This window comes from Gavia stellata, chromosome 5 (genome assembly GCF_030936135.1).
Source record: "Gavia stellata isolate bGavSte3 chromosome 5, bGavSte3.hap2, whole genome shotgun sequence".
Lineage (NCBI taxonomy): Eukaryota > Metazoa > Chordata > Aves > Gaviiformes > Gaviidae > Gavia > Gavia stellata.
The window spans coordinates 43783130-43804323 of NC_082598.1; the positions used below are offsets into that span (position 1 = coordinate 43783130).

Genomic DNA, 21194 nt, shown 5'->3' on the forward strand with positions numbered 1-21194 from the left:
TTTAGGCCGTCATGGACCTGAATTTGCTAAGAACAGGATGACTTGAGGTCTGCATTTTTGTATTTCTTTAGACTGATCTCTGTTAGAGGTATTTTTTTCTTCTTTCTGTATAGTCAAACTTCTGATGAGTAAACTAAAATCTTTATGCACAAATATCCTGTATCCTCATTGGAAATACACCAGAATTAGTTTTTGAAGGGTTGGTTTTGTTTGGTTTTTTTCCTATAGCAACCTTATAAAGATAAAAGAAAACAGCATTACATTCCTGGATTATGTTAACATTGGTATTTCATTATGCTTTGATGTACTGTTCCAAATCTATTGTGCAAGAGAATCTTATCGTTTCCATGATAAGCTCTAGCTACTGCCAAAACTATTTCTTTTTCCTAGTTTAAAAATTGAATTAATGTTCTTTTAACAATGAATAGAGGTGACCACAGCAAACATTGGGTTGTGTACAGGCATATAAATCAATTAAAAAACTACTCTGAGACATTCCTTTAGGTCACTTTTTTGGTCTTCGGCAATATCATTGATTGTGTAATTAAACTTTAATTGAATATGTGTAATTAAATATTCCCTATTCTATAACCCATCTGCAAAACAATACAGCCTTGAGGGTTTTTCAAAGCATTAATTTACAATTTCATGTAGTAACTGTAAATAAGTAGATAAATCTGTCATCTACTTACATTGCCAGCCCGAATGAAAAACACTGGAAGTCTCAGCCTTAGATGGTTAACATAGCCCCTTTGATAAGACATATAGTATAGCATTAATGCGGTTCCAGTTTTCACTAGCAACAATTTCTGCATCTCCAGCATAGATGTGGGGATATTTGCTTACCAGTGGGCATGGAGTGAAATTAAGACAATCAGCCGTGAAGCATTTCTCTGTGAGTAGTAGGCCTACCATTCTCCAGTGTTAGTTTTTGAATATGGTATTATTGCCCTCAGTTTTTACCAAAATAAAATTAGCATTTTCTCTTCTGGAAGCTGTTTCACCTGATGCAGTTATTTTTATCTTTGTGTGTGTTCTTTCAATCACATTCTGTTTCTGGTACTCCTGTACTTAAACATTGAAAACAATCTATAGATAAATTTTGTTGGCTTCAACAAAAAGGATTTTTTTTTAATTAGGAATGAACTCTTCTTGAAGATTTATACTGCCAAGGGATCAAGGTTACTTGTGCTTAGTTATGTAAAAGAGAAGGAAAAAGATCCTATATGAGTATGGGAATTAACACTAATCCTGTCCTGACAGATTGTCAGGGCAAGCAAAATACAGGGCTTTTCCAGCTGCTACATTTTACTGCAACATTGAAATGTGAATATAATTTCTTTACAAGGCCAAAGGTCAGGAGACATGAGAAATAGGAAAGTGACCTGGGTATCATTACTGAAATTTCAGCCATTATTGTAACAGAACTTTGATATAAGAACTTTAGTTTTCAAAATACAATTATTTTCTTTAAATTGAACTCCATTAAGTGTTCTAAGATTTATATGCACATGTGAGTTGCTTAGAAATCTGATGAAGCCAAAGAGGAAAGTAAGATTGGTGTTCCAGTTTCAGGGATAACTTAAGTGAGGGTTTCCTAAAATACATCCCCTATCTAAGACAATTTTTCATTTTTTCAGTTGACAAATTCTGCTGATTTTTTGGTGTACCTAGGGAGCAAAGTATGTCTATGAACTTTCCCAAAGTAGTCTTGGTGTGGAACTTTATACTCCTTTGGGAAGCAAAATTAAACCAATATTCAGAAAACCAGATTTGTCTCTCCAAATGTCTGTGAACCTAATTGTAAAATCATAGGAAACTTTTAGTCAGAAGTGAACTCTGAAGTTTATCTAATCCAGCTCTCTGATCAATGCATGAGGCAGGTGTGGGCATTCTGGTTTTTGTGAAGCTGGCTCATTTTAGTGATACATTCAGTAACCTTGAACCTGACGCATGTGCAGGGGCTGTTAGCTTGAATCCAAAAATGAAAGGGCTAAGAGCTTTATCTAGAACTAGATGTACAAGTTGGTAACAAAACAAAACGAACAAGCAAAAAAGGATGCAATAAAATAAAGATCGATCTTTGTCATATTTTTGTTTTGGTTTTAGTTTAGACAAAGCAATGGGTATCATAAACTATAAATAGCAGTAATTTTTAAAAAGAGAAAGAAAAGAAAACCAAACTTGGTGTACAGCCATAAGAGTGGGAAAAATCTGAAGAGCGCTTGAGGCAGTGTTGGAGAGAAGGATCACACAAAGTTAGAAATAAATGAAGAAGGGCAGTATGGAAGAGAGGAATGGCTTGGGGAGTTGCATAGAAGCAGAATGAGAAAGAAAGGTAAACCAGAACAAATGGGAGGCATCACCACTAGTGACAAAGGTGTTAATAGAAAAGTCAGGAAGCACTTGTAGGACCCTATCTTATTTTCCAAGTGTAGCTGTTGCTGCTTCTTATTTTTGCCCTAATCTCCTTTTCAAATATGTGCCAGGATTTGAGACATCCAGGTCATACTGGCCTGCACATTTGTGAATGTAGGGATTTCACTGAAATCTGGAATCTGCAGGTCTTTTTTTTCCTAAGCTCTTCAGAATCTTTGTTCCCGTGGTTGTGCGCAACCAGAAACTAGGAAGGCTTCGTGGCACTGCACATTTTACAAGGCTGGGGAGACTTCTGTCCCCTTGGCAGTGTCTGGGCACCATTTTTTGCTCCAAATAGTAGTTATGATCTTTTTGCTCTCAGTCACGCTGAGCCCTGTCCCTTGCCTGTCATAGAGCACAGTGTTTTTGCTAGTCCTTCTTTTCAATCTGGTGGATAAGAACAAAAACCCATTGATGCAAAGTGTAGGCTTACCAACTGTGTCACTGGGATAAGGAGATGAGACCACTCAATGGGGTAAATGCAGAAGTTGCACTCACTTTTAAGGATGTAAAAAGTCCTGTTAACCTTTAACACTGTTACCTCTGCACACCTCATCTGCTTTATCTTCTGGCAATTCAGATCAGCCATCCTCCCACCCATCCATAACTGCCCAGAAAACAAGCACCAGATGAATACTTTTTTCTGCTTCTCTTTTGGGTATGAAGCATGCCTAGCTTCCATATTCAGCTATGTAAAATGAAGAGGAACTTGTAGACCTACCATCTGCAATGAAGGTTAGCCTATTCTGTAACTGTCATGGGCAAGACAGAGTAAATGAGAACCTGTAGCACATCTGGATACTGGGATTTGTTTAAGAACTGACGAGATTAGAGCTTTTACCGTACTTGGTTTCATCTCACACAGTCACTCTCTCACCGTCCCACCCCGTGCTACATTCACTAAATCTCAGCTTGCCTTCCAAACAGGGAGGTCGCTGCTGATCTGGTACAGTCAGGCAGAAAATCATGTTGTTTTTTGCTGTGCAGCTGCATGCAGTTACCTCTCTAAGGTGTTACTGGCCATGGTCCCTGGGAGTTCCCCAGCATTCATCTCAAAGCATCTCTTTGATCTCTAGGATCTCTCCTAACTTCCAGCATCTTTCACCAGCCAGGTTCTTCACTGCCTTCTTTCAGGGACCCCTTCTTTCTGGGAAGCCATTCTTCTAGGACCCATGCTTTTGGTCCCTACCACCCACCTCCAACACCATCCCCGCTCCCGTTTTCCCCCATCTAAATATTCTATGAGCAGAGGCACAATGCACAATCAGCCTCCTAATTGTTAGTTCTGTCCTATGTCTCTTAATTTAATGGAGGATTTGGGAAATGCCACTTCTGTTTTATCAAAATTTACACCGGTCCGTACGGATTGCAGCTAGTAAGTAGCAGCCTTATGCTTGAGGGTTCAGAAGTTCCATTTTAGACATTCACAGACACACACACACAGACTTACCTGTTACCTGTTAATGTTCACATTTAAAACTATTTTTTCACCTACTGCAATAGCACATTTATTTGAAGTTTTCTTAAATTTATTTAGTAATGTACAATTTGCCAACCTACATCTACTCTTTTAGTAATTTCAAGTGTATTACAAAGCTTTTGGTGGTTGGCTATTTTGACTATATTTAAATAATTTTTCCTTTCAGCCAACTTGAGATTAAAATATTAGCAGCAAAATTTCTTTGGGAAAAATTAGGTGACTTAATAATAGAGAAGTAGGGGTGAAGGAGATAAGGCTTTTCTATCAGAATGTTTTCTTGTCTCATTAACAGATTTTTGTTTTACTTAATGCAATTTGTTTCCTTAAAAAAGTGTGCGGTTTAGGTCAAAAATAGTTTTATTGAGTGCTCTTCTGTCATTTGGTACTTTTTGCAAATTTTAACTTATTCTTTTTTTCAGCTGTGTCTTTTCCCAGTCAGTATTCAAGTAAATTTTATTTCAGTTTAATTTCCAGTTTTCTAGTCCAGTACTGATTCATGTTTGATTTATACTGATTTGATTTGAAGCCTGTGAACAGACAGTCAAATGGACAAATTTGTGTAACATAAGTAAATATTGCCAACATTCCTCAAAGAAAATAAAAATTTAAGTTCTAAAATCTGATTGAAAGAGTGGAGTTGTGGGAGAGTTCTTTCAAGTTCTTAACTGATTTCAAGGCTTTGGTACAGGAATTTTACCATCCTGTTAGAAAACAGAAATATTTCGTTTTGTAATCTTAATAGTTAATAATGGTTGGAAAACAACAAGAACAAAAAGTTGAACGAACTGTAATCACAACTGAAATTTCTGCTTCACAATAATGTTTTATTTTGCAGGTTAATATATTCAAAATACTTTTCTCAGGTGCATCAGCTTCTTTTGGTGTTAATGAACATCATTAATGACAGTTGCAATTGCCTAACAAACTTAGTGACAACTTGACATGATCCCAGAAGCATTGTCTTGCTTTTTAGTTTATTTAGTGTTGCTTTTATTATTTTGAATTTTTAACAAAATGTAAAATGTATCTCTCTATAGCAGTGTACTCGTATTCTCAAATAAGTGTTTACAACCCATTTACTGAACATGACATACTGACTTGAAACCTGTTACATTTTATGTTTTTTGAGTATATATTGAAATGGTCCTCATTCAGGAGGTAGCAGATGCTGCTTCATTCCTTGCGTTGTATGTGATGTAATTCAAAAGTTGTGATGAAAACCTTTGATCACTAAATATATGCTTAGCAATATGTTTTTAACAAAAAAACTCTAGCTGTCTAATGGAAAGTTCCATTTTTCTTCTCTCTCTTTCAGCATGAATGAAAAAGGCAGGCAAAAAAAAAAGCTCTTGTAAAAGTCACAGAAACTTTTCTACTTTGGTGATAGTTCAGCTTTGTTCAGTGACTGTGGCTGTTCTAATTATAATGAAATTACTTTGAAAATGTGTCTGACCCAATGTATAGTCTTACACCATATTGACCTCTCCTATTAACTGTAGTCTTCTGTTAATTTCTACAAAAGTTTAATAAGTAGCTTATTATATAAAGGTGGAAAAATAATCCTGAATATCCTTTAGGATCTACTAGAGAGGAAATTATATACCAGTAAGCTTAATTAAAAGCTTACTAGGTGTGAACACTTGAGTGCGTGCCTTACCAAATAAAGTCGGAATTTGATTTTTGATGTGCATGGCTCAAGCTGTAGTTAGTTAGAAGGAAGATAAGAAAAAGAGGGAAAATCAATTGATGACATAATTACCAAGCAGTTTGCATTAAATGGATGAAACATCTTCACTTGTTTGTATGTTTTCGTGATTAGGCCTGGCAAGCATTAAAAATGTATTTGCTTTAGTTTGCAAAGTACATGTGCTTCTTAGTTTGTATCTTGCAGGGTCTAGGACGCCAGGTTTATTAAGGGATTTTGTTAATTCAGAAGGTGGAATGAATGCCAACAGCAAAAACCTCAGTATTTTTAATAACAAAAAAATATTAGTACAAGACATTACAAGAAAAAAAGATGGACAAGTGGAAGTAATTTTGTACTGTTATTTAATTCTCATGGTATAGGTCAAGATCCATGTTGTCTGTTTTTTCTACATAAATAAGGCAGTCTGTGGAATATACATCTTAGACATAAGGACATACAATTTTAACTATGTTTACTTCTTATATATCATTTAATGTAGTACATATAAGGCTTATATATATAATTTACAGTATAATACCTTACATTTTCTAACAGAGTGAAGAAGGAGTTCTGGCTTATATTGGGTACTGTTTGAGGACACAGGATAGGACTGTCATAAGCCAGGATTTGGATTCATCTATAATCTCTTTCTGTATGAAATTTACCTTGATTCCAGTCTTAATATTTGGTTGAATTTCTTTTTTGCTAGTATTGTACTTATATTACAAGTTGAGATACGGAAAATTAATGATATTAGATTCCTAAGTATTTCTTAGGAAAGCAGAGGTTGGTGGACTGAGGATTTCTATACCCCACTTTCCAGAAAATAAAAAGAGAGGTCCCAGACAACAACCTTCTCTGTGATCAGCTGTAGTATTTAACATCTCTCAAAAGCTGCAGAATGATGCAGAGGAAGGAATATGTCAGTCCCTGAAATAAAATTGTTTCACATCCATTCAGAAACTGAGATAGAAAGAGATTATTCACTCTGCCTTAAATGATACTGCACTCATTGCATCATTGCAGACATCGCCTTCTGTATAAGGAATTGTATAAGATACTAATAACAATTAAAACCTTCAAGATGCAAGATGGTGTTGCTGGACTGTTTTGGTTGGGTTTTTTCTTGCCTGGACCAAATACCTGGGGTATGTCTCTTTTCATTGTCACAGCACCCTAATATGAGACCTTTGGCAATGCAGATTACAAAATCCTACTGGGTATATCAGTCTAAAGGAATGTGCTCCATGAAGACATAGATGGCATTTCTGCATTTACAGCAAGATCCTCACTAAACATGTTTTGAATGCCAGGGCAGCAGATGAGTATATGGCTGACAACTCTAACTGTGGTCAAAGATCTTCCAAAGGTATCTAAGAAAAGCAATCCATTGTCAATTGGCTTGAATTTGCTCTACTCTAGAGTACATAAATTGCAAAAGTTTAATTATCCTTAAATCCAAAAAGCTTGACAGAGTGCCTATGTTTTATGTCCCTGTTGAGCCACATTAACACTGTGATAAACGCATGCCATGATACACCCAGAATCCTGGTGTCCCAAGCAGTGTATTTCAAAGATTAGGCTCATGTGTCCTACAGCATCCTCCTCGGTTACGTCTTTGGATATCTTCTTCATGGAAACAAGGTTGGGATTCTGCCCTGACATAGAGTAAAGATGCAGCTGGGACATGCAGTCATACCCAAAAGCTCAGAATCAGTTGAAGTTCCTGCAGTTTAGATGGGAAAAGCTATCACATTGTGGGTAAAATATTAAATATTCATTTTCATTAGCTACTGAAATAGCTCTTTTTCTGATCATCTGAGGGAGGACTATATAGGTAACAGAAAGCTGCTATAAATGTCATGCTCTTTGAGTCTAAGCTTTTGCCAGAAGGAAGTGCAAAGGCAACATTGCACGCTGAAAGTATTTTCAGCTAGCATATCTGAAAGACTTTAATCACAGAACATAGAGGCTCCCTCAGCTGCATCCTATTTTATACTGAATACTGCTGAATTGTTAATTGCTATGAAGAGATGAGGATAAGTAACAGTAGGATTAAAGTCACTGGATTTTGTTTCGTTCTGTGTGCATCAGTGCTTGAAAAACAAATATAGGGACCCTTTTTAAACAAATAGCAAAACAGTGTTCTCCCAAATCCTCTTATTTTATTTACATAGCAGCATTTTCTCAATACATGACCTCAGCCACTCTTCATATAGTACAGGTATAGATGCCAAAAAAGAGCTTTTGTTCTGTTTGTGTTCAAAGAGAACACTGAATGGTTTCCAGACTTCACAAATAAAGAGATTTAGGGCCAAAAATAACATTTGTGTTAACTCCTTAATCTCTACTTTGTATTATTACCTTTCGAGGACAGATAGTACTATTTTGTAATTCCCTTTTTCTCTTCTGCAAGATTAACTCCAGGACATCAATAGAATAAAATCTGTATTCAAAACCACATATACTAGACCAATTAGGCCTGATATTATCAGTGATCAGTTATGGGGTAGCCAGGAGAAGCCATTTATGTGAGACAATGAGCAAAATTCCCATCTATAAGATGAAGAAGTTCATGCTGTATGGTGAAAGATAAAATTTAACTTTCAAACCTCAAATAAGACAAAAATGACCCAACAAAGAAAATGACTGTTATGTTATACTGCTTTTCAGGGTTTATTTACAAGTATGTTAGTATGTTTTAAAATATTTCCCAAAAGATCTAATTATAGCATCTAATTTTACGCTGCCATGCTTGTTATGGAAAATAAGTGACTTGCCTATAAAAAGAAGTACAAAGAGAAGCATGGTGGTTTTCATCATAGAGAAACTACTTTCACTTGTTAACTTTCTCTGAAGAATATGCACAGTAAATGGAAGGAGTCGGTCTTAGTAGTTTGGGAGTATAGGCAGTAGCAACATTGTATACATTTGAGTTAAATTTCCATTAGATAATTGTCAGCTTTCTAGTCTACTGTTTTTCTTAGCCATATATTTATGATTCAGTAAAATATTTTGTATGTAATTGCTGCTGCATTTCTATAGAACACAACATTAAATGAAAACCTCTATGCTTTTTTAGTTGCTTAATTTTCATTAGAGAATTTTGCTGATTTTTCTCAAAATAGTCTTTAGATGAACCCTGAAATACAAGTGCACATCTATCAGTGGAAGCACTCAAAACCAGGAATTTATCTCATCTGTTTTGGCGTGTACTGTTTCGAGATTGATGTCACTGTGGGCTAACCACAAAAACCAGAACTGGGCTAGCATTTCTTTTTCCTTTGCTACTGGCATCAGGGTGAATCTTGCCATTGATTTAAATGTAAATAGGCTCTAACACTGTGACTCAGTTCCTTGTTGGAAGAAAAGACATTATCTATAGGTAAGCTTTCTTACCCTACTAATGTTTGTGAACACTACTTTACTAATGTTTCTGAAACCTTTTGTAATTTTAAAGGCACTGCAAAACTAAAATGTATTATTGTATATCCGTTTTAGTTCTTTAGAGGGTATTGACTTAGCAGTAAATGTCCATTTTGCTTTTAGCTTTTTATGCTATAATACATAGTATTCACTTTTAAATCTCAAAGCTGTTCATCTTAAATCTATATTTGTCCAGGCATGCAAGCTAAAATAATGGTTTTCACTTTGTTTAATTCATTATATGTATTTACAGTAATGTTGAGTTGTAAGTATACATTACATATAAATAGAAGCTGTTTGAAGGTAAAGTGAAAATTGATGCATTGTAGATTTTTATGCTTTGAAACTCGGTCAGGCTAATTCATTAAGATTGTCTTTTTTTCTCTCTGTTGTATATAAGGTGAATTATAGACCATTTTTTACTTGATCTTTAATAGGAATTGCTATTGTTTAATCAGATTGTATTGGTTTAGCATCTTTATATTTTGTAAATGTTAGGTTTTTTCCTAAGATAGCAGACTAATAATCTTAGCAAGAATCCATTTGTATGTGTAAATGATTTCCATATCTATGATATGATGGGGAATTTGCTAGCACAATAATTCTGTACTATTGTATTTGTAAAAGACACTTATTTAATATTCATTACTGTTTGTATAATAACAGAAACTTAATGGAGTAAATTTTATTGTTTATTCCTTCAATGTTAAGATAAATTTTCTGCATTAATCTTTTTTAGATTCTTAAACAGATTTTTTTTTTTGCTTGAGTGACACTAAGCAAAGTAAAATTATCAGCAGTATCTTCTTTTATTACTCAAACTCCATGTTAAGACCTTCTAAAAAGATACTTCTCCATTGTAATTAGTAGTAATCTAATGTAGTGTGATTAGTAGCAATCTAATATGGTGTAGAATGACAGAGAATGTGTTTGGAATGAGAAGGTGTATCTGACCTGCATGCCCACAATCCCCTGGTCCCCTTGTTATCTAGTCTGGGGCTTCGCCAGAGCACACCATGTACCTAGACTTCCTTCCCCTGGAGCCCAGGGAAAGGCTGGAAATAAGGGATATAGGCTGCTTGCCAGGTCTTGTCCATGTGTGGTGTGGAAAAGCACACCTGCATTTGGCAGATGGGAAGCTTTGAAGACCCCACAGTTTAGTCAGATGGCTGAGGCTAAATGGTGAAATGTGTGAGAAGTACAAAGGGCCCGTGGCTGTGTTTGAAGGACTGGGGAAATGGAGATGTAGCTGTGTAGCCTATTGTTAGGCTGTAGAGGTGACTCCATTTGTCATTTTTGCTTCAAATACATGAGTTTCTCCTGCAATTTCAAACTTCTCTTGCATGGAACAGGGTGTGTTCGTTTTGTTTTAAACACCTTTATAGTTCAAAAAAGCTAACTAGATTTGTTTAGTCATTAATAGATGATCTTAAGGCTAAAAGGAAACTTTTGCTTTCTGTTCTTACAGGGTTTAAAATATTTGGGAACAAGGGGTAGAAATACATATCTTGCAGAAAAGAAGTGATACTGCAAATGCAAGTAGAGCAATGAGGCAGAGGCATTCTAGTAAAAAGTGTACTATGAATTGGAATCAGGGTGGAGTTGACAGTGTAAAAAAAAAAAGGTGATAGCACGTGTTTGTACAGTGATTTATATTTTTTTTTAATTCTCTGAATTGAAGTCATAATTGCAGAGCAAATTAAAATGCCGTTGAAACTTGACTGTTAGAAGGAAGAAGTGAAGGATTAAGGGGAGACTGTCCATTCCATAATAGTATAGTTTATATAAAAAAAGCTAGAATGCAAGAAACTGTTTATGCTGTGTTTATGAAAAATAGTGCCTATAACACCGCAGAACATATTCAAGAAATCTGTGACAAAGAACATTTTATTGTTGCCAGGATTAAGTGAAATCCTTAGAAAGGATTGTTAGCTAAGTGCTTGTTGTCAGTATTACAAAGAGCTAATGCTAAAGGGAAAGCTGGAATATTACATACCCATCGCTGGAAACAGCTCTTTGCTCACAGTTCCAAGCCTCTTTGCAACAGCAGTCTTCTCCAGAACCTCTTCCTCTTTGCTTTTCCTTTGGGCTGCTTTGTTATTTCCAAGTCCTTCCACTTTTTATGGCTGCTTTTGGCAGCCTTGAATACTCAAATCTACACAGCTTTGTTAAATACAGGTATATCGAGTCCCCAAATCTACATTTAAATGGAAAATTCCTCAGGTGTCAAGGCTGTAGAAAGCAGTTCTAGCCTGCTGTGGTGGGCTGCACTTTGAAAGTTCTTCTCAAGTTTCTTCTGTTACCAGCAAATGGGCATTTTACTGGTAGATCTGGCCCTGTGTTAAAAGTATTTGAATAATACAGCTTTTAATTTCTAAGTGTCTAAAATAATGGGAGTGCTGCATCTCTGCTCACGGTGTGAGTATTGTTATCACAGGACACTGAGGGCATGTATGTCCTATGCCAGTTGAGGCTTTGAAAACGGGTGTGCATGTTTGAGGACACGAGGACAGCTGGGATTCCTCGTTGGTCTTGTCCATCCTGTGCATAGGGAGCAACTGCACAGTGAACTCCCCAAACTTCATCTCAAGCACAACTAGTTGGTTCACTACAAATCAGTATGTGAACTTGAACTTAAACACATGGGATGGACGATACACTTAATATCCATTGCCTTTTTTTAATCCTTGATTTCTATGGGACTGTTCAAACACTCAGGGCCATTTAGATGCTGCTTCTTTTCAGGTAAAGACTCAATATCTACAAGATGAGTAATTAGTCATTCAGAGTTGTTTTCTTACTGCTACAAAGTATTCATACTTTTCACAAAGGAAAACACTTCTTTGTAAGAGATTGTTTTACATTTATTTATTATGAAAGTTTTGATTAGCCTGGTTGATTTCTTTATTTCCTTTCCCCTTGTTTTTTAGTAGGGGGGGAAAAAACACTAAAATCTCATGGTAAATATGTCTTTAAAGGAGGCAAAAATGTTACCTTCAGTGTATCATCCTGTGGTTTTGTGGCTCCTGCAATTTTAAGGGAGTTAGACAAGCCATTATGGTGAAAGTAGATAATTAATACCGTTTAATTTTATGTTTGATAATCATTAATTTTAACCTAGGTCATTAAACAATTCATGAACAATTTCCATTCTAGAGTCCCCAAAACATCCAAACTGTCAGGCAAGTTTAGTCTTTGTAGCACAACAAACTCTATTAAACTATTTTAGATAGTCAAGGGAGCATGATTTTTAAGGATATATTCCTTATCTTCTTTTGCTGTCTGTCTACCACCTTTTATGGATTATAAAGCTGGAAGCTTAAATATAGTCCAGACCATAAAAATGGTGTTGCATTCAATTATAATGGCTATAATTGCCTTATTTATGTAAATGAAGGGGCCTTGCCGGTCTTATGTTACATTAAAGGCTTTAGAAGTGTGTCACAGTAGTTCAAATGAGAATTAATAACCAAAGAAGTGCAGACCATATGCTAAGTATCTGGATCAGCATTATCTTTCTGATCATGCAATGTATGCATAAGCTAACAGGATGCTGCTATGTTTGCGTCTCAAGTACTGATGTGATGGTAATGTTTTTTACTGCTACTATTTTTATACCATCAATATGCAGTTATGTTTAGAAGTGCTTCATTGCTCATCAAGGGGAGATAACTGCTGGAAAAATACTTTCTTCGGCAGGTAATTATTTTAAATTAGTTTATTTGTCCCTCCTGCTTATTTTTGGAAGGTAAAACATGTGGTGCCAAATGTGTAACCTACTGATGAGTTATTTTGTCCTGTAGTTATGTCAGAGCTTATTGGATAGTGATACTTGAGATCCTTAGGAAACGCAGGGATGGATTGATGATGGTTCAGTAGTGTTCTAAAGGAGTGTTGGATCAGTGGGTTTCATTGAGTTGTCTTCAAGTAGGATGTAAATCCAGTGGTATTTAAAGAACATGTAATATCCTATTTGCAACCACTTCTCAATAACAATTCAATCTTTAGTAGTTTAATTTCCTGCTTACTTCACAACTTCAACTGTGCTATCTATGCTCCCTGTTAAATAGGAAGATATTTTAATAGCTGGTAGAATTTTGATATTTTCTTTAAAATATCAAAGTCCTCTAAAAGCCAGGGATTAAAAAGTCTGTCTCTGGCAGCTATTGTTAATGTTTTTACAGTTACTACACTGAAATTGACAGAAATAAAATGTGCTGATTACAGAGTTAATATCCTGGTGATATGATGACACTTTCTGAATTGGTTTTGTTACTTTTTTTTTTTAAGATGCATGTTGGATCTCAGGCAAAAATTTAAATTTAATTTTTTGAAGCTGAACTCTGTCATGAATATTAATTTATACTTAAGCTAACTTTAAGCAAATATACCAATAACTTACTACGCAAGAAAATAATTTCACTTGGTATCAGCATGTCCTTACTTGGCCACACAATTTCATCTTTCTTCCAATAATAAAAATATAATCAATTCCTACACATAAAAGAACAAATTTTCATTAAAACAAACTTGCTTACCTCTCCTGAGCACACAGACAGAAGAACAGTATTGATTTACTGTTTCACTTTTACTTTCTTTGCATAAGTATTTGAACTCGCTTTCACAATTTTAACCATTATTCTTTTGGTTGGTGTAATGTTTTGAGGCAGCAGTGGAACAGTTTACGTGGCTAGTGCGTATTCACTGATGCACTGAAAACGTTTATCTGTGCAGTGAAAGTATGATGGCACTTAAGCCATGTTCACATCATCTGATTATCCTACTAATTTCAAACAGTGATAATCTCTAAAAGTTTGAAAAGACAACGCAGTGCTAAAAAGAGATTTAACAATGTACCTTCTCTCTGGAGCAATCATTACATGCTTCTGAGTGTTTATCTTTGAAAATACATACTCCTCTTGCTTCAAAAGAACCCGGCCTTATTGTTCATGCTTAATTGTCATTTTATCATTAATTTTGTCATTTTTTTTCTCCAAATCCTGCCAGATTTGACTCTTCATGTAGATTACTGTAGCTTTACTCAAAGTCTTGGTAAGAAATATTCACTAGTATCAGTATGATCTAAATCTGTTTCAGGTGATTTATTTTTATAACTCCACTGCTTTCACGACCAAGAAGCCAGATTTTCTATTTGTAAATTAAAAAAATAGAATTTTTTTGTGTACTCTTGATGAATCAGCATTATGAAAACATATATTAATATAAATTATTAGATAGATACACTGTGGCTGCAATTATCATAATTACCCAACTGTGTTGCTTTTTATCTGCTTCACAAAATACAATATTATCTATTTTCTTGATATCTTAATTTTATATCCCAGATGCAGGCTACTTGACATGTCACTAATCCTCTAAATAAAACATGAAAGTCTTCATGGAAAATGAAACCCCAACTTCTTCCCTGAAGGCAGCAAGATCCATGAAATTAGCTGTGCATCTGTTTTAACTGTTGTTCCTGCTGATACTGCAAGATCAAGTGCTATAGCCACCTTGCATGCAAGCATCAGTAGTTGTTCAGTTGTATCAAATTGTAAGCTTTGTCTCATTAGCGTGGTGGCACCTTTGTAATAGCCAGAATGCTAAATTAAAAGCATTCAGCTTTAAAACATAACTACCCCCTAAAATTAAGTGGCTTTGAAAAACAAGTTTGTATTGTGATTTACTAGTACTGAAATGTTTTTTGTAGGAAAATACAATCTTGTATTTACCATTGATAATAGTGCAAGGCAAGTCAGAAGAAATCCTGGATTGATATATATTGAATAATAATTCTTGTCAAAACTGTTTGCATTAGTTACCCTGTTTATAATAAAGGTCTGTTATAAATTCCTGAGGTTCTTAATAGCAGGAGAGCATGAAACATTTAAAAAGAGAGTTGGAAACCCAGCTTTAGGGGAAACTAAGTAATTAAGATGGTTTTGTTCTGATTTTTTTAATCTAGTTTTCTTTTAAGGTCAGTATTTGAAATTGATTACCCTCTGTACTATTTCTGTATGCACAGTTTAAGAGGATTAAAAGATACCTCAGAGGCCAGTAATGCACTGTATTATTTAGTTACCTTCTTTCTAAAGGTGTAACTTCAGAAGCAGGAGTACAGGATTGCCAACGTGACACCCATCTACAAGAAGGGTCGGAAGGAGGATCCGGGGAACTACAGGCCTGTCAGCCGGACCTCGGTGCCGGGAAGGGTTATGGAGAGGTTCATCTTGAGGGCGCTCACGGGACACGTGCAGGACAACCAAGGGATCAGGCCCAGCCAGCACGGGTTCATGAAAGGCAGGTCCTGCTTGACCAACCTGATCTCCTTCTATGACCAGGTGACCTGTCTAGTGGATGAGGAGAAGGCTGTGGATGTTGTCTACCTGGACTTTAGTAAAGCCTTCAACACTGTTCCCCACAGTATTCCCCTGGAGAAGCTGGCGAATCATGGCTTCGTCAGGTGCACTCTTTGCTGGGTAAAAAACTGTCTGGATGGCTGAGCCCAGAGAGTTGTGGTGAATGGAGTCAAATCCAGCTGGCAGCCGGTCACAAGTGGAGTCCCCCAGGGCTCAGTTTTGGGGCTGGTCTTGTTTAATATCTTTATTGATGATCTGGATGAGGGGATTGAGTGCTCCCTCAGCAAGTTTGCAGATGACACCAAGTTGGGCGGGAGTGTTGATCTGCTCGAGGGTAGGAAGGCTCTGCAGAGGGATCTGGACAGGCTGGATTGATGGGATGAGGCCAGTTGTATGAGGTTCAACAAGACCAAGTGCCGGGTCCTGCACTTCGGTCACAACAACCCCATGCAACGCTACAGGCTTGGGGACGAGTGGCTGGAAAGCTGCATGACAGAAAAGGACCTGGGGGTGTTGGTTGACAGCCGGCTGAATATGAGCCAGCAGTGTGCCCAGGTGGCCAAGAAGGCCAATGGCATCCTGGCTTGTATCAGAAATAGTGTGGCCAGCAGGAGCAGGGAGGTGATCGTGCCCCTGTACTCGGCGCTGGTGAGGCCACACCTCAAATCCTGTGTTCAGTTTTTGTTACCCTCACTACAAGAAGGACACTGAGGTGCTGGAGCGTGTCCAGAGAAGGGCGACGAAGCTGGTGAGGGATCTGGAGCACAAGTCTGATGAGGAGTGGCTGAGAGAATTGGGGTTGTTCAGTCTGCAGAAGAGGAGGCTGAGGGGAGACCTCATCGCTCTCTACGACTACCTGAAAGGGGGTTGCAGAGAGGTGGGTGTTGGTGTCTTCTCCCAAGTGACTAGCGATAGGACAAGAGGAAATGGCCTCAATTTGCGCCAGGGGAGGTTTAGGCTGGATATTAGGAAAAATTTCTTTACTGAGAGAGTGGTGAAACACTGGAATAGACTGCCCAGGGAGGTAGTGGAGTCGCCCTCCCTGGAGGTATTCAAGGAGCGTGTGGATGTGGCATTGTGGGACGTGGCTTGATGGGCATGGTGCTGTGTGGTGTGGGTGGGTGTGGTGTGTTTTGGGGTTGTTTTGGTTTTTTTTTTTTTTTTTGTAATGGTTGGACTTGATGATCTTACAGGTCTTTTCCAACCTTAGTGATTCTGTGAAAAAGAGCATATAGTTTAAACAAAGTGAACAGAGTACTGCTGCAGCTCAGAAAAACAAAGAAAATACAATTACTCTTTCTGCTCTTTTCCTTTCAACAGAGAAAGCAATGGAAAAATGCAACAGAATAAAGTTTCAAAAATACGAAACAGGGACAACTTGTTGCTAATATTTTTGTCCCTGGCAAATTCAAGACTGACCAACAGGCCTTGCTCTTACCACCTGTCAAGTGAAGCAATAGGAAAAAGTGTAGTAACAAAATTAAGATCTTTTATTGTGTTGCACCCTCTTTGAATCTAGCCAAGAGAAAAAAACAGAGTTGGTACACATATATCATCAGACTACACACCAATATTACAGAATCACAGGGTCACAGAATGGTGGAGGTTGGAAGGGACCTCTGGAGGTCATCTGGTCCACCCCCCCTGCTCAAGCAGGTCCACCTAGAGCAGGTTGCCCAGGACAATATCCAGACAGCTTTTGAATATCTCCAAGGATGGAGCCTCTACAACCTCTGTGGGCAACCTGTGCCCATGCTCAGTCATTCTCAGAGTGAAAAACTGTTTCCTGATGTTCAGAGGGAACTTCCTGTGTTCCACTTTGTGCCCATTGCTTCTCGTCCTGTCACTGGGCACGGCTGAAAAGATCCTGGCTCTGTTTTTGTTATGTCCTCCCTTCAAATTTTTATATACATTGATAAGATCCCCTTGAGTTTTGTTCCCCAGGGTAAATGGTCCCAGCACTCTCAACATTTCCTCATATGAGAGATTGTATTGATCCACAAAAAATAAAAGAAGAAATCCACATTATAATTAGCTAACTAAAGTTGTCTCAGTATCATAATAGAATCTCATGATTGGTTTTGTCATATTCAGTGACAATTACTGAGACAATTTTGGTTAGCTGTGAAGACCTGTGAAAGAGAAAAAGCTTGAAAAAAATGGTGTGAGAAGTATAGAGTATGTAACTATACTTAATGAATACTAAACTTAGTTCTCTGTGCTTCTGTGTGCACATGTATATATTCCTCCTTTAGCCAAAACACAGAGAAAGAAATAGTCTGATCTGACGTGTTTAAGGAACAAATTGAGAAATGTGTAGCTTATCACATAACATGAAATGTAATAATGAAAATGTGATTTGTAGCTCGAAATATATTTATCACAGAAAATTCTTTGTCATTTTAAAATAGTGATGTAAATCCATACACTTCCTAGAAAGCTTGATACAATTTACAGTGCTTCTAGATTTATATGCTAACTTAAGTCGGAGTTCCTAATTATGAGTAATGTCTTGGAAAAAAAAATATTTTGTTTGCTTAGATGCACACACATAATGCAAAAGTCTATAATGCTTCATATCTCTCTCTCTCTCTCTCTCTCTATATATATATATCTCTATCTATCTCAGCTTTATATGCCAAACACAAGTAGGTCTTTTCCAGTAGCAACTAGAACATTGAAACTATTCTGTGGAACTGAGCATTGTGATTTTTTTTGGAAGGTAATGTTACCACATACGACATACACAGAAAAGTATAACCAGTAGTAGCAGCCGAGAAACCTAACATATTTTCAAGAACATAAAAAGTGTTTGCCAATAATAAAGCCTGCAAAACAGCCTTTGCTTTCCATCTGTTCTAGCCACAGTGATGCAACATTCAATTTAATCTGACATAACCTTTTTAATAGGGTAATGATTTATTCTTGACATTTGGACAAAGGACACAAGGAGCCTTGGAAGTAATTTTTAAATTCGTAGCTGTATGTATTTATATGTAGAAGAACGTTGACTAAACACAGTGTAAGGACAAAATTATACTGAATTTCATTACTGCAGAGGTCATCAGATAATTGCCGTATCTGCTATTCCTTGTTACTTTTGCTCTACCTCTGAGCAAGATTTCTTCAGACTGGAAGAATGCCCATTTTGCCCTTTAGGACTTCCGTAATGGAAATAGAAATGCATATATCTATTAAGAAGGCATTTGCAAAGAGGTTGATGGCATTGGAATGCATTATTTTAAGCACTAAGCAGATAGCCAATGCATATGTGCAGATCCGTTGCATGGCATATGCAGTGTGTCTGATGCATCCCAGATGCTTGCAGCTTAATGACTTAAGACTTTAATTGTACAATCTTCTGGGATAGCTGAACATGAAATGGCCTGGTTAGAGCTACTGCTTTTGCTCTGATATGGTCTGAAATTCCTTTTTTATTCCCAGAGTTTTGGGGTAAATAAAGAACAGAATTCTAAAAATTGAAATATGGTACCCCTTGTCCTATATAGTTGAGCAGTTTGTTCCAGTGTATCACGTGGAGGCAGACATGAGTCATTCTGTTACATAAAATAAAAAGTGAATAAAAAATTCTTATCAAACGTTACAAATGCTCATCAACATTATTCTGAATGATGAGAAGTTCCTTTTGCAGTGGAAGCCAGAGTAACTATGAAATAAAGTGCATCTGCCTATTGTGATCTTCGCAGTATAACAAACAGAAAATACTGAGTGTAAGCTTTTCAAGGAACTAACATATAAATGAATACTCGAAGACAAAAGAGAATCCAAATTAAGGAGTTTAAAGTCTTTATTTTTTGTAATAGTGATTATTGTTTATATCTTATTTTTTGCTATCGGTCTCTCAGCGGTATTTTTTTTAAACTTTGAATATGCTTAATGTGTGAAATATCAGATCATACAAAAATAGACGTTTTCCTAAAGACTCTATTTCCTTGCTTCATCCAATGCTATAAGGGAAAATGGTTAGACATGGACTGAAAAATTATGCATATCTATATTTTTTTCTTCGTAGCGATTGCATAAATGTCAATCAATTAATTTAGATTAAAAATGTTCAGCATCTTGCCTTTCTGTAAAAAAAAGTTTTATATATTAATATTTTTCCAAAAAGAATACATATTATTTTGTTCCAGAACAAAATTCACTCAGTAATGGTATGACAACTGTACAAGGTATTTTGATACAGAAATACCTGCAGAGTGACAAATATTTTTTATATTTTCTTGTAAATGGGACACCTGTATTATGTGTTGTACAAGAAAATACAAAAAAAAGTGTGGCTCATTAGCTCTTGACTCTTCAAAATGTGAGGGAGTAAAAGGAAGAAACAGCTTAGAAGGGGGAGAAAGGTAAAAAAAGAAAATGTGAATAGCAAGGAGGTGCTGATTCTTTAATTATGCCTTTGGCTAGGGAGCACAGTTTTGTACCCACCAGGCAGGTGCTTGGCTGCCTCATGTAGGAAAAAGAGAGGAGAGGAATTCCCTGGTTTTTTATGTCTAGATTCAACTGTATATTTACGTTCCTAACTTCTGCTGAAGACCTTACTTTTTTTTGTGTGTGTGGCAAATGAGAAACAAATAAAATCTAGATACCGAATGTAGCTGGTTGGTCACCTTTCAGAGAGGTTTTGGAGAGTTTGTGTGAATTGCTCTCCTGTGGGCCATTATCACTGCCTATATCCTCAGGAAATTTCTTCTGATTATCATCACTGTTGAATGACTGAATAATCAGAGGAGCTGTTGCCTACATCTTCTTCACAGATGATTGATGGCAACGTCTTTTGAAAATGTCATGGTTTCTGTTTCCTTGTTTAATAATTCCTACTAAGATACCTAGCTCTCTGAGGCAGTGACTAGACATTCAGTAGTCATTGATTTACTTATGTCAGATGTTTTATACAGCAATGTCATGGTGGTAGGGGGAGCATTTTTTAGTTTAATGGACCAGGCATTGTACAGTGCTATTATTTGGACACGGCTCCCTCATGCAGACTCACATTGAAAGAAACAGTATTACTAAGTAATGCCGGGCACAAGTATAAGTGGGGAGAGGAGTGGCTGGAGAGCAGCCCTGCAGAAGGGGATCTGGGGGTGCTGGTCAACAGCAGGCTCAGAATGAGTCAGCAGCGTGCCCTGGCAGCCGAGAGGGCAAACCGCATCCTGGGGTGCATCACACACAGCATAACCAGCCGGTTAACAGAGGTGATTACCCTGCTGTATTCAGCGTTGGTGCGACCTCACCGTGAGTACTGTGTGCAGTTCTGCGTCCCACAAATTAAGAAGGATGTGAAGGTCCTTGAATGCGCCCAGAGGAGGGCAACAACACTGGTGAAAGGGCTGGAAGGCATGTCCTGTGAGGAGCGGCTAAGGACTTTGGGCTTATCTAGTTTGGAGAGAAGGAGGCTGAGGGGCGACCTCATTGCTCTCTACAGCTTGCTGAAGAGGGGACATGGAGAGGGAGGTGCTGAGCTCTTCTCCCTGGTATCCAATGATAGGATGCCTGGTAATGGTTCAAAGCTGCATGAGGGGAGTTTTAGACTGGATATTAGGAAGCATTTCTTTACCAAGAGGGTGGTCAAACACTGAACAGGCTTCCTAGAGAGGTGGCCGATGCCCCAAGCCTGTCAGTGTTTAAGAGGCATTTGGACAATGCCCTTAACAACATGCATTAACTTTTGGTCAGCCCTGAATTGGTCAGATAGTTGGACTAGATTTCTATTTATGAATCTGTCCACTTACCTTCTTGTTTAATAGATTTGCCCAAAATATGGTATAACATGTCTTGAGGCATCAACAGCAAAATT

At 37.1% G+C, this 21194-nt stretch overlaps 1 protein-coding gene across 4 annotated transcripts in view; it reads left to right on the forward strand.

The window, feature by feature from the left end:
* The window catches only part of SPOCK3 (SPARC (osteonectin), cwcv and kazal like domains proteoglycan 3), a 224430-nt gene that overhangs the window by 161849 nt on the left and 41387 nt on the right, over positions 1–21194 (forward strand). The gene's annotated exons all lie outside the window — the stretch shown is intronic.